We start from the raw sequence: 14744 nt of genomic DNA on the forward strand, positions 1-14744 counted from the left end.
AAAGTCTTGAGACATTGACTCTGGGGAATTCCATATCTTTTGTTCAAAAATGAATTTCCTCTTTATTTCCTATTTTAATGATTTCATATAGAGTATGTTAAAGTGCTTGTTTGACCAAGGAACCCTAAACATTCCACATAGCCATCTATGTACATACCTATTTAGCACATGCATAGGATCTACAGACCTGAAATAGTCAATCTTACAGAAAGCTAAGAAAATATTTGGAGGATAAGGACCTATCTGATGTTTATTTGTGATGGCTGTGAAATAGAAAAGTGAAGTCCTTTCCCAAACTAATGCCTGTTTAGGAAGAGAGAAGATAATTTTTTTAAAAAATAGAAAGGACATTATCTGAGATGGTAATATGAGAGTTGATCTTACCTTTGTTCAGGAGGAAAATAGATAACATTGAGGCCTTTTTCATAAATATGGAAGATTAACTTTAATAAATATTTTCATATTGTAGTAATCATTGTCGTTTACTTTCTTTGTATTTGCCCAGCCTTCTTATTTATACTTTGCTTGACTATTTCAGATTTTTTTGCTAAGATATTCTGATTTCTTTATACCAATTCTACACTCATTGTAGTGTGCTTTAGTTCTCACCATTGTGTTCTGTTAAAAATCCTCTTTTTACCTTGACTTAGTCTTGTAATGTCTTCGCTGTATGCTCATTCATTTGAAAGCCAAAGTGATACAGGAAATTTAATATTCAGTGATATAATCTAAGACAAAATTGCAGAATCTCAGGGAGAGCAAGAAATGACTTTATTTCTCTTCTATATCATTTAGAAGCCATTTCCTTATATTATAGCTATTGTGTTGGCTTTTCCCTATTTGCATTTCAGTATTATTAGTGATAGAGATAGCTGTGCTAGCCATCTTGTTGGATGAAGGTTTAGTAGCAAGTGTCTAGAGCTTTGTTTCTGTGTACTGCATAGTCTGTTCATGCTACTAAAGCCTTTCACAAGGGATCCATATTGTCTCTGATTTAGATTTTTGTGGCCCTTCTTGTTCCCAGTAGGAAATCTAAAGTACTCGTTAAAACATTAATGTGAATACTTTTTTCTCCACATGAATATGATTTAATAAAATGTTGATGACTTATTTAAAAAATAATTCAAGTTCTTAAGGAAGATGTAAACAAAGTTATTAACGTAATGGTTATACATAATTACAATGAAGGTGACACAAGTTTCATTTTTAATAGGTTGTTTTTTCTAGTGTGCATTTTCTGAAAATGGTATCTATTTAGGATGGAGTCTACATGTAGGCTACTATACTGTTGAATTTTTAGTATGCTCTCAGGCCCTGTACATCTACCATAACTGCAAGATGGAAGTGCTTTGAATGGAGAAGGAGCAAAATAAGCATTGTGTGAACTGAAGGGGCCAGAACCTTCCCCATGGTGCTTGTCGGGTTCTGCCTAGTTGGGGGAAGGCTCAGGACACACTTATTTTTCTTAGATCCTACACAGTTTATGTGATCTTTTCATTTTAAGTGGACTCTGTTGAACTTTGTATCCTTAGCATCACTTGAAGGTTGTTTAAAAGTTAGTCTGATAAGTTTTTCAAGTAATTTGTATCAAGGAGCAGCAAGCCACTAACAATAGTTATTTTGATGTCTATCTTGCCTTCTTATTAATATACAGACTTAGTGAATAGGGATACCACCTTTTGTGTGTTGTATATGATTCCTTGTACAATGTGTCTGCACAGTAAAAATTATTATTAAGAATTCCATTGCTTTTTCTCTACTTTTCTCCCTCCTTTCTACCAAATACACACATTCCAAATGTATAAGCTTTGGGAATTTTTCTGCTTGTAAAAATAATGAAAATTTAAATCTTTTAATTTTTTTTTAAAAAAGATAAACCTATATTTTATCTGCAGTTCCTTGGAATACTGCTAAAATTGGATCTCAGTATGACTGCGTATTATCATCATATTCTAAAATAAACATCTTTATTATTACATTAGAAGAGGTTGGATCCGTTAAGACTTTTATGGCAATAATAGTAACAAGGTGATGCTGCTGGCAGTTGTCATTCACGTTGCAATGAGAAAAGGTCAAGGACTGTGTGACTCAGTATACCGGACTACTGCCCTGTTTCACCTCCAGATGCTTTAATATGCTTAACGTTATCCAATACTAGCAACTGAGGTAGTCTAAATACCACAGCAGGATCTGATTAGCTTTTTCAGATCACTGCCTTTATTTGCTCTTTGCAAAGAAGCTTAATCCACTGCTGAAGATCAGGCTTCCTGCTGGGCTCTTGGGTAGCTTTCTCTCATTCTTTGTGTTCACAGTGGCAGGAATTAGTGAGAAGATTCCTCCTCCTTCTGAATTAAAAATTTTAAAGTAGTAACTATAGTAGCTGCACATAAAAGTGAAAAGAAAGCTGAATGAGAAAGTAGACAGCTCCTTTTAAGAAATTTCTTTTTTGTGTGTTTTAAATGACACACATACACACCACAAAATGTTGAAATCATTGAAAATGTACATATGTAATCAATTCAAAATATTAACCTCACTTATAATTTATGTTTCGTGTTAAGAATGGATGCCATTAAACCCAGATACCATAAATAGATTTATAGTGTGTCCTCATTTTTATTCTTTAAATTCTACTTTATATATAAGGTTGATTAATTCAGCAAACTTTGATTGGACATCTAATGTACGCATAGTGTGCTACTGTACCAAGCTTCTGAGATAAGAGGTTCCAATCAGACATAGACTGTCTCCTCATGGAGCTTACCTTTTAGTACAACTAAATTTGCCATCCCTAAAAATGGTCCCTTCATTGTTCCTGATCTTTAGGTTGGAAATGCTAACATATTTTCTTGATCTTCAAGAAAAGACTAATGTCTTCTTCCATAACTCCTCTTTTCTTCATAGGCCTGTGCAGGACATGAAATTGAAAAACATATCAGCTAACTTGAAAATTAAATAAAATTTAAGATGCATCTCATCTCATGTAAGCTTTATGCATCTTAAATTTCTATGAAAGTAGATTTGGCATCAATTTGATAGTTTTATGGCTGTCTCACTTATTTCCACTTATTCTCATCAGCTTTGCTGCTGCATACCCTCAAGGACTAGGAGACTTCTCCATTTGACTTGCAGCTGAAACATCATCTGTATTGTCTCCTTTATGAGAATGTGAATTCCTTGAAAGTAGGAATTGTCTGACTTTTCTGTTTGTATACATTGATCTTAGCACAGTATTTAGTTGTGTCCAACTCTTCGGTGACCCCCATTTGGGGTTTTCTTGGCAAAGATGCTAGAGAGTTTTGCCATTTCCTTCTCCAGGCTTATTTTATAGATGAGGAACTGAGGCAACTGGGGTTAAGTGACTCACCCAGAATCACACAAACTAGTAAGTGTCTGAGGCCAGATTTGAACTCAGGAAGATTCATCTTCCTGACCCTAGGAAATCTGGCACTCTGTCTGCTTCGCCACCTAGTTGCCCCTTAGCACAGTGCTTTGCAGTTAATGCTTTTTAATTCATTGAAAATTTTATTGTTTATATAAATTAGTTGGATTTATTTTGAGGCAATCTTTACAACTACTTACATCAATAAAGCATTTTAGAAGCCTTTTTTGACTGATTTTTAGCTATTTAAGCTATTTTAGAACAATGTTAAAACATACTCTTGGGGTAGAAGAGCTTAGCTCCATAAATAATTGAGCTATTATAATATTTAAATCTAACTCAAAATTCTAATTTGCTTTTCTCTTCTCTTTGGAAATAGTGATTGTTGTCAAGAATTGTTTAGGAAATGAGAAATCGTAATGCTTTATTTAAAGGATCAAGTAATGGAAAACTTTGAAACAGTACAGAAATTCTTTTTGTTAAAAAAAAAAACAAAAATTCATTTCATTTATTTCTCTGCTACAACAAAAATATGTTGATAGGCCCCAAAGTAGCCTGCATTTTTTTGTACTAGTACAAATGAACTTAGGAGTGAACTGATTTTCCTTTTTCAGTAGGATCAATCTTTTTTTTAATTGTTTCTTCAATATGTAGTGCATAAAACATAACATTTTTATAATCAAAATGTACAAAGTTCTGAACCATAAACAGCCCTTTTCAGGAAATTGTGTTTTAGGACTTCTTAGCCTTCCCCTCTTGAATTCACATTAGAGTGAATAGGGATTGCTTGTTTGTTTGATTTCCTCTAATTTTCATTCTTTTTTTTATTTTGGTGTTGGTTCAACTCCTCCTAAGGAGCATTTATTAAGCATGTGCCATGTGCAAGGCAGTGAGCTGTACACTGGGGATGCAAAGACAAAAACAAAAAATAGCACCTGCCTTCAAGGAACATTCATTCTACCAGAACAGAAGCAGTAGAAAATCTTTTTGGAGAATTTTGTCTTAATGTTTGAATTCTTACTGCATTTTTTCCAGTACTATTGCTGATAACTTTAAAAAAAAATTTCCCAAAGGAACTAATTCTTGTCAGAATTAGTTGAGATTAAAAATGTTATTCATTTGGGAACTTTAAAACTATTTTTTAATGAACAATAATCTCCGCACTCAAGAGGCTTCTTATTTTTGCACCTTCTGGCATTTAAAGAATAATCATTATTATTATGGGGGGGGGGTTACCTTTAATAAAGACAACTTGTATTGCTGTGTGAAATTCTATTTAATCTGGCATATGATTAAGGAAATGTGAAAGCTTTTGTAGACTTAACACTCTCATATAAAATTGTACCATAACGTGTTAAAGATATGCTTTTAACCCTCCTTTTATAAGTTCATAGATCTTAATAACATAATTTTACATTCCCATGTAAAATAGGAAAGCTGGGTAATGCTGATTTTAATTAAACTTTTAAATAGTTTTGTCATTTCTGAAGGGATATATCCCAGATTTTAATGTTAAGTTTAAATAGCTTTTGTGTATTAAAGGCTACACTTTGGTTGGGTTTCTTCTAGTGGGCTAATTATTTTTTTCTTTGTGATTCTTTTATTCTTTCTTAATTTTATTGAATCAGATATTTTGTGCATCAGATTTAATGTAGTGTTAGATATGAGATAAGAAAAGACATTTTAGATTTCTTAGTGTTTTTCTAAAATAAACATTTTTATTGTGATATGCACCTTTTTTTATGGTAGCAACCTGTCTTATTGTATCAGTGATTTATTTATTCATCTTTAAAGCAAAGCGAGTGCAGCTAATTGCTTTTGTGATACACATTTTCCTTTATTTCTTGCAATAGATGTGTTAATAACAGTATAGCCTAAACTTTTTTTTTGAAACAAGCAACTTTTACTATTATAAAAAATAATTCCTTTTCTTTGTCTCATGAATTAGAAACAATGAGAGAAAGCTGAAGTCTGCCCAAGCCAGGTGTTTCTTGTTGGCAGCCTGCTCCCTAATGACTCTGGCTCTCATACAGCAGCTGCCTGCTAGTCCTCTTTGTATGCCCTATTGTTGCTACACACCCCTCGTTAATACACATGCTGCCCGGGGCAGACCCTGAGAATGACATCAACTTGCTTATCTTAGAAACCTACAAACCTGACGCAGGGTGCTGAGGTTGCCTTGCATCTGCCTAGCCAACTAATTGTGAGCTTTCTGGCCTACGATTGGCTGCTCTTCCACTCAGTAATAGGTTAAGCAAAGACATTGCCATTCCATCTGTTCAACCATTCATTGTTCTTCTTGCCTGCCTGGAAGTCTGCAGCTAAAATTGGGTTAAGGAGTTACTTTTGAAGCTGATACAGAAACCAATGTCTTTGTGTTTTCCTACTAACGTGAGTATTTGGATTACCAACTGTCTTTTAAATTAAACTTTACTAACTCTTCAGAATATCATTTTAAAGTCTGGAAAGAATGGTAAGCACTATTAATGAAAATTCTAAAGATTTTTCATACCAGTGTTTACATTCTTAGACTGTATGTTGTGTGTGTATAAATATACAACATACATAAATATATCTATATATATAATATATACATAAATATACACACATAATCTCCAAATTCCCCAAATTGCATGCCTTTAAAATATCAAGAATCTATCTTTTGGATTATGTTTTCTAGAGTGATATTGCACTTTATAATGTGATATTTTGCAGTGCTTTAGATGTGACAGGTGATCAGTAGGAATGATCCAAATTGGAAAACTTTTTAAAAGATATTTTGATATTTTGATGACAAGCTATGAATTTTTAAGTATGTCTTTCTTGCACAGACTTTGATAACTCTTTCAAGTGTCCGTATCATCTCTAGGTGCCATACAAATTCTGATAAGATTTCTCAGATTATTTTTCCCCCTCATCATTTAGAAGAGTCCAGGCTAGGACCGAGACTGATTTAGGCAAGACTGGCGATTTGTTGTTGTTGTAGGCTCAATTAGTGGACTTTAAATAGTGTCAGGTGGTAACAAGCTGTCTTCTAGCACTTCCTGGTGAATTCAAAGACTACTTTGTAAAAGTCATTCTAGGGTGTATTCGTATGTAGGATTTTTTTTCCCCCTTCATTAGTTCAACTATTACGTTGAAGAATTTCCAAAGTAATTCTCCATGAACCAGTGTCTTCAAGAACCTTCTCAAGGGTGGGGGGGAAAACTCAAAGACTTTCATATATCATCTGGGAGGGAGAGGACATAAAGGGTTAAAAGGGGGTTTTCATTTCTACCACATGCCCTATTGTGTGAACATATGCATAAGTCTATTGAAAGTTTTCAGAAGATGGGCAGGCCACCAGTTGCTGGTCTCCTGCAGTTCCAGTAGACATCTGTTGCCCCAGAGCATTAACCAATCTGTTCAATGGGACATCCTCCCTTTGTTAGCTAGAGAGATGCAGACAACAGCACTCACACACAATGGTAATTAAATACATAGAAACTACAGCAGTAGGTATTTATTACATATTCATTATTTTTTTGTATTGTCCTCTTACCATTACCATTTAGGTCACTAACCAATACCTACTTTCATGGCATAGCTTTATGTTAATATAAATGTATCGTTTTAACAAGTCTGTATACCACTGATTCATATTTTGTTTAGAATGTGAAAAATATGTAAAAAGCATTTGACTATAGTTTGATTTGACATTGTACAAGTCATATTTTAATAAACACTTTTAGAAAATGTGGTTTATTCAGTGATAAGAAATTTTACAACCATACAAGAAATTTTCCTCCATCTATTGAATATGTCAAAATCACTCAGTTAACATTTCAAGTTTCTAAATTAAGGTCAGTTTAGAAGGATAGATTTTCTTCCTTTAACTTAACCATTTAGCTATTAATAACAGCAACAGCAGTAATAATAGCTAGCATTTATGTGTCACTTTAATGTTTGCAAATCACTTTACATGTGTTACTCATTTGATCTTCACAATAACCCTGGGAGATAGGTACCATTATTAACCCCATTTAGCAGATGAGGAAACTGAGGCAAACAGCAGTTAAATGACTTATCTAGAATTACATAGCTATTAATGTTAGAGGCAGGATTGGAACTCCACAAAGAGTTATTTCAACACATGCAAAAACTACTTTGAAAAGCTCATAAAAAATTTTTAACTTAAGGTACTATGTCTGAGGAAACGTGATGTAATAGAGAAGCAGTGTATATACTGGTATTCATTTTTAGTTTAAGGTCCCTTATATCTCTAAATTTGATGCTAAGAAATTTGTTTCTTAGAGAATAGTTTATCAAAGCCAAAATGAATTGTAGAAATTAAGGTTAAAAATCTTTATTTCTTTTGAGATGAGGGTGTGTGTACATATGTACACATGTGTTGTGTGTTCCATACACATGAGAGTGTTTAAGCACAGACCTGTTTTATGTTTGAGAATTGAAAAATGAATATTTCTTAAAGAAATGGTGGTGGAGGTAATATTTCTATATTACCAAACAAATAGGATTGATTGTTTAGCCATTGTTTTAAAGGTAACTAATATTGTATAAAATGATTTTGTGTTTCTCTGAAAGTATAATATTCATAGAAACGTATTCAGGTTCAGGATTTTAAAAAGTTTATCTCCTACCCACTGTAAGAACCAAGAATCTAGTTATTTTCTAATCAGCTATTTTTCTAGTTAGCTTTTTTCCCCTTCTAAATTGATTACTCATTTCCAGTTCTTTAAGCATGAATTGTGGTCATACAGACTTCTTAAAGTCTCTAACGATTAGTTATTTTTAGAACTACGTTGCTAACAAGTCTTTATTAGCAACAGGTTCTTCATGATTGTAAAAATATGCTTTAGTGGTAAGCTTTAAATGACTGACAATTTCCTTTTTAACTGAATGTTTTCAAGAAATGTATTCTCAAAAGCATGTTTTTTGGAAGAGGCTGTCATGGTTTTACATACATTACATTTCCATCTGTTACATCAGTAAGTTTTATGACATGCTAGAAACCAAAGTTTTAAGATACTGAAAACAAAAGTCCCTTACTATTTATCTTAAGTATTGTCTCCTGAAAAAATAGATTAAAATTTCTTTAAGTTGAAGTAAAACATTTATGTAATACATTTTCCTGATAATCTGACCTAGTTTCTCATGCATGGCCTGTTCGTTGTAATGGCTTATCCTTTTCCTAGCTCTAAAACTCATGAGAATTACAAGGTCAGGTTTAATAAATTATGATGCTGTTCTTTGAACAGATTTCTGAGAGTTATACCATAAAGCTTAAATAATTTAGAATACTGAAGGAAGAGAAGACTATAGAATTAGTGAATAATCCAAATTATAGATTATTTTAGAAAATTTAATTTTATTGATTGCTAAGTCCTATTCATATAACAATATAAGCTATGAAAAGCCAGGAATTATATATTAGAAAGGAGACATTCATACAAAAATTATTTATAATTTATTAACAGACTTTGGCAAATAAACAATATTGTAACATTAAAAATCCCAAGTCATGTGCAGTATTACACATTATTAAAATGATACATTATTTGTAGTTTTAATTGTATTATAAATTCTGTAATAGGAATATATGTTTCACCTAGTTTCAGAAAAAGATACTTCCAGATTTCTTTAAGGTGGAGAAATTAATTCATCATAGTATCAGATTTTGTTAATTTAACTATTAATATATTTTCCTCATGCATGTTGTTTTGAAGGTTACTAGTAAATATGGTATTTTCTATGTTTTAGCAATTTTAGGGACATTTTGATTAAATGCACAAATTTAATATGTCAATTATCTTGCTAACAATGTATTTTCTGCAACAGCCTTCTTAGTGCATTTTTCATACTCTGATATGCAAAACACTCCAGTTTAATATGAGAATGGCATTTCACAGTATAACACATGGATTGGGTCAGTGATTCTTTATCTTGAAGTATCCTGCCATAGTAGTGCTTGCATTAACCCAAACTTTTCTGGGGAGATCAAAAATGTTGCCTATTAAATATACTTCCTCCAGTCAGAGCAGATTGTGGGGTTTACAGAACAATGATGTCGGAGCTTCCAGATTGGTTTGGCAGCTGCATTGTTCTCAGAGGGTAAACCAGACGCACTTAAGTCCCAGTCTCTTTTATAGGCTTTTGTTCATACCAAATTATACTTTCACTGTGCTAGCATTCATGATGGCATGTTAAAGGAGTGCATCCTAGCAACAAGAGACTGGTTGCTAGGCAGCCTAGCTTCCAATAGGTTTTTCTTGTTTAAGATACTTTTGGTGAGAGCTCTGTGAAGGCCACAGGGCAGGTTTTCCTTTTTAACTGTAACCCTTTATTAGGAAGCTGTTGTGAATTGTTACTGGCACTATGCTGTCAGTATATTACAGTAGTTAATAAATCACTGAGTATAAAGATTTGCTTCTTAAATTTCTTTGCATTAAATCTAAATTATTTTACTTATGTTCCCATGTTAAATTAAGAAAATTAAATGGATGAGTGTCCATGGTCAGGTATGTATGTATACACATACATGTGTATGTATGACTACACACACAACACCTTATAATTTATTTTAGGCCCAGAACAAGTGTCAGGGACAGTTTACTATTCCCTTTGAACTAAAGAATGGCAAGTTACCAAATAAAACAATATTTTAATCCAAAACTGTATAAAAGCACAGAAAAATTTTGTGCTTAAAGAATTTTAAGTGTTTTTCAAATTAAGCTAACAGTTGCATTTTTTATCAGCATCTGTATTTTTTTATCTGCATTACATTTATAAAGAAACTCTTACCCATATTTGATAAACAGGAGGTTCACAAAGATATAGATGACTGATTTTTCAAAAAATAAGGTATCAATTTATTTTAACCAGTTACAAAGATGACACATAACTTATTTAAATAAAAGACGTTAAAATTTTTAACACTGCGCTTTTCTTTGAGGGAATATTTGAGTCACTGTCCTGTGACTATCTCAAATGAAGCTGCAGTCTTCTAAAATCCTACACGTACTTGGCTGACATTTTTCACCTAAACCCACTGCCTCACTCATTTTATTCTGATGCACAACACAGTAATTACCTTAATAGCAGAACTAGAACACATTGTTACAGTGAGATGGCATGAGAAAGTAATTTCATTTCAAAAACAGATTATTGGAAGGAATAAAATTTCTAAGAGGCTAGAAGTAAAAAGATAAAAAAAAACCATAACTTTTAAATGTTTTAAAGCAAAAAATATATATTCCTTTGGGGAAAGAATAAGATAAATGATGAACCACTGTGAATATTGCAGGGGTTAGTTTTCTCCAGGGCAGTATAGGAGCAATATCTTTCTGCTACAAAATTCAGTTAACTATAGAATACATGGTATTCATCTTGCTCATAGGCTCAATCACAGAACTAGAAGGGACCTCAAAGAACATCTAATCTTAGCACTCTTGTTCCATAGTTGAGAAAATGAAGCCAAGAAGAGGCAAGAGATTTGCCCAAGGTTTCACAGGTATTGAGCTGGGTTTAAACGCAGGACCTTGAACTCCAAATCTACCAGTGTTTTAGGTATACCAGTGATTTTCCTAAAGTGCATCTCTGACCATGTCATTCCCCTACTCAGTAAGCATCAGTGACTTCTTGTTATCTCCAGGATCAAATATAAAATACTCTGTTTAACATTTAAAGCTCTTCACAACCTGGCCCCTTTCTGCCTTTCCAGTCTTTAGAGTTCGTGTAGTCTACAATCTAGCTACACAGGCCTTCTTGCTCATTCTCACACATGAAACTAAAATGTCTTTGCACTGACCTCTTCCCCTGCCCCTGCCTTCCAACCCCAATCCCATGTTTGAAGACTTTTCTTTCTTTAAAAAAAATTTCACTTATCAAGCATTCATCTTTCTCCCTCTGTTCACTGAAAGACAACCCCTGTATCACATAAGCACAATCAAGTAAAACAAATTCCAATATTAGTCATATCCAAAAATGCATTTTTCCTGCATTTTTCTTTTATGACATAGGCAGTATTCTCAGTCCTCCAGAATCACAGTTCATCATTTAATTGAAAAGCGCTTTTAAGTATTTCTAAATTTTTTCTTTTTATAATATTGATGTTATTATATAAATTCTTCTTCTGGTTCAGTTCACTTCATTCTACATTAATTCATACAAGCCTTTCCATGGCTCTTTAAAATCATCTTTTCCCTCGTGTCTTATATAGCACAGTAGTGTTCCTTTATATGCCACAGTTTGTGTAGCCATTCCCCAATTGATGGGTACTCCTTTAGTTTCTGGGTTTGTTTGTTTTTTACCACTATGAAAACAGCTACTATGAGTATTTTTGTATACATAAGAAAGACCATTCCTTTTCCTTTCCTTTTTTGTTCCTATCTCTGGGGTGTTGGCCTAACAGCAGGCATGCATGGTTTTATAACTTTTTGTGCATGATTCCAAATTATTTTCAGAATGCTTGGGCCAATTCACAGCTCCACCAGGAGCATACAGATATGCCTGTTTTCCCACAGCCCCTCTAACATTTCTCATTTTCTCTTTTTTGGGTCAGCTTTGCCCATCTAATGAGCATGAGGTAGAATCTCAGAATTGCTTTAATTTGCATTTCTTCAGTTATCCATGATTTGGAGCATTTTTTCATATGACTGTAGATAGCTTGAATTTCCTCCCTTGAGACTACCTATTCATATCTTTAAACCATTTATCAATTAGGGAATGGGTCTTACTTTTATTAATTTGTTCCTTCTGTATCTTGGATGTGAGACTTTTATCATATGAATTTGCTGGATAAAATTTTTCTCATTTAACTGTTTACTTTCTAATCTTAGCCATATTGGTTTGTTTATGCAGAAACTTGTGAATTTTGTGTAATCAAATTATCCCTTTTATTTTATGTGATCCCTTCTGTCACTTGGCTGGTCATGAACTCTCTCTATCCATAGAACCTTTCCACATCTTCTTGTCCATGTCCTCGCACCCCCGTAGACTGACTAATTAATGCTAATTATACATATTGTTTTATTCATATGACAGAGGTGAAAAGTTTTTATAGTTTTGTCTTGTGAAGCTTTTTAAATCCGCTCTTATTTCTGTGTGGCAGTGTTTATGAAATACTCATTTGTGGGGGTGGTGCTGTTGAAGTATAATATAATTTATCTTCAAATTAATTTCTGGTCATTTATTCTGAACATGTGGTTTTTCACAGGAATACTGAAGTTCTTTCTGTAGTATAGTGAGGCACTGGTATACCTTGGGAAAATGCTGGATTTAGCATTGGGAAAAATGTGAGTTTCTACCCTGCCTCTGACACTTAGTGTTTGTTGGAATGTGGACAAATTATTTAACCTCCATGAGCCTTAGTTTCCTCATCTGTAAAGTGTAAACTTTAAAGTTTTGTGTCAGCTAATGATCAGGAATAATCATGCACTTAAAAACAATCTAAATAGTGTAGACCATTGCTCATTTTGTCTTTGTTGATTGATGTTTGCCTTTCCTCTTTAAACAACATTTTAGGTTACTGTGCAAAATCTGTTTTGTAAATCTTAAAGTGATTTATTTATTCCTTACATTTTATTCATTTAAGAATCTGGTCATGTGTATACTCCCTCTACCAATGGCAGTCATAGCCTCTTCATTAAGCCCTATTCTGTTAACTCATCTTGGTGCTCATGGGCTTCTGGGTTTATAAGTTTGTTTGATAAACCCAAAGACCCTAGCTTCTGGGATAAGAACTCACTATTTGACAAAAACTGCTGAGAAAACTGGAAAATAGTATGGCAGAAACTAAGCATAGACCAACATCTTACACCGTATACCAAAATAAAGTAAAAATGGGAACACGATTTAGATATAAAGGCTGATACTATAAGCAAACTGGGAAAGCCTGTAAGATTTATGGAGAACGGAAGAATTTGTGACCAACAAGAGATAGAGAACATTATGAAATGCAAAATGGATAACTTTGATTACATTAAATTGAAAAGTTTTTGCACAAACAAAGCCAATGCAACCAAGATTAGGAGGGAAGTAGAAAACTGGGAAAGAATTTTTACAGCTAGTGTCTCTGATAAGGGCCTCATTTCTAAAATATGTAGAGAACTAAGTCAAATTTATAAGAATAAAAATCATTCCCAAATTGAGAAATGGTCAAAGGATATGAACAGGCAGTTTTCAGAGGAAGAAATTAAAGCTGTCTATAGTTATATGAAAAAATGCTCTCAATCACTATTGATTAGAGAAATGCAAACCAAAACAGCTCTGAGGTACCACATCACACTTATCAGGTTGGCTAACATGATAAAGCAGGAAAATGAGAAATGTTGGAGAAGACATGGGGAAAATTGGAGTATTAATGTATTGTTAGTGGAGTTGTAAACTGATCCAGCCATTCTGGAGAGCAGTTTGGAACTATGCCCAAAGGGCTATAAAAATGTGCATACATCTTGACCCAACAATACCATTTGTAGGTCTGTATCCCAATGAGATCATAAAAATGGGAAAAGGACCCACGTGTACAAAAATATTTATAGCAGCTCTTTTTGTGGTGGCAAAGAATTGGGCTTTGAGGGTATGTCCATCAATTGGGGAATGGCTGAATAAGTTGTGATATATGAATGTAATGGAATACTGTTGTGCTATAAGAAATGATGAGCAAGCAGATTTCAGAAAAACCTGGAAAGACTTGTATGGACTGATGCAGAGTGAAGTGAGCAGAACCAGTAGAACATTGTACACAGTAATAGCCGCATTGTGTGATGACTGACTTTGATAGATTTAGCTCTTCTAAGCAGTGCAAGGATCTAAGACATCTCCAAAAGTCTCATGATAGAAAATGCTATCCACATCCAGAGAAGGAACTATGGAGTTTGAATGCAGATCGAAGCATACTATTTGCTCCTTTTTTTCCTCCTATTTTGTTTGTTTCTTCTTTCTTGTGGTTCCTCCTATTGGTTTTAATTCTTCTTTACAATGTGACTAATGTGAAAATATGTTTAGTAGGAATGTATATGTAGAGCCTATATCAGATTGCACGCCGTCTTGGGGAGGGAGGAAGGAAGAGAGGGAGAGAAAATTTAAAACTCAAAAGCTTACGGAAGTGAATGTTGAAAATCAAAAAGTAAATTAAAGAAAAAATAAGTTAAAGAAAAATAAAACCCCTTACAGACTTGCTACAGCTTACCATATATTACCAGCCTTACTGTATATTACTCTTCTTCATTCACTGTAAGATTCAGCTAAATGGGCCTTCTTACTATTCCTGACTCAGAGCTTTCCCACCTTAGTGGCTTTGTATAAATTGTGTCACCTACCTGGAATAAACTCCTTCTTTGCCTCTGCTTCTCAGAAGCTAAAG

General features: G+C 33.6%; 1 protein-coding gene across 2 annotated transcripts in view; it reads left to right on the forward strand.

Annotated features, from left to right (window-relative positions):
* Positions 1-14744, forward strand: part of ZC3H12C (zinc finger CCCH-type containing 12C) — an 84686-nt gene that overhangs the window by 41121 nt on the left and 28821 nt on the right. The gene's annotated exons all lie outside the window — the stretch shown is intronic.

This window comes from Phascolarctos cinereus, unplaced genomic scaffold (assembly GCF_003287225.1).
Source record: "Phascolarctos cinereus isolate Bilbo 61053 unplaced genomic scaffold, phaCin_HiC Scaffold_726;HRSCAF=1367, whole genome shotgun sequence".
NCBI lineage: Eukaryota > Metazoa > Chordata > Mammalia > Diprotodontia > Phascolarctidae > Phascolarctos > Phascolarctos cinereus.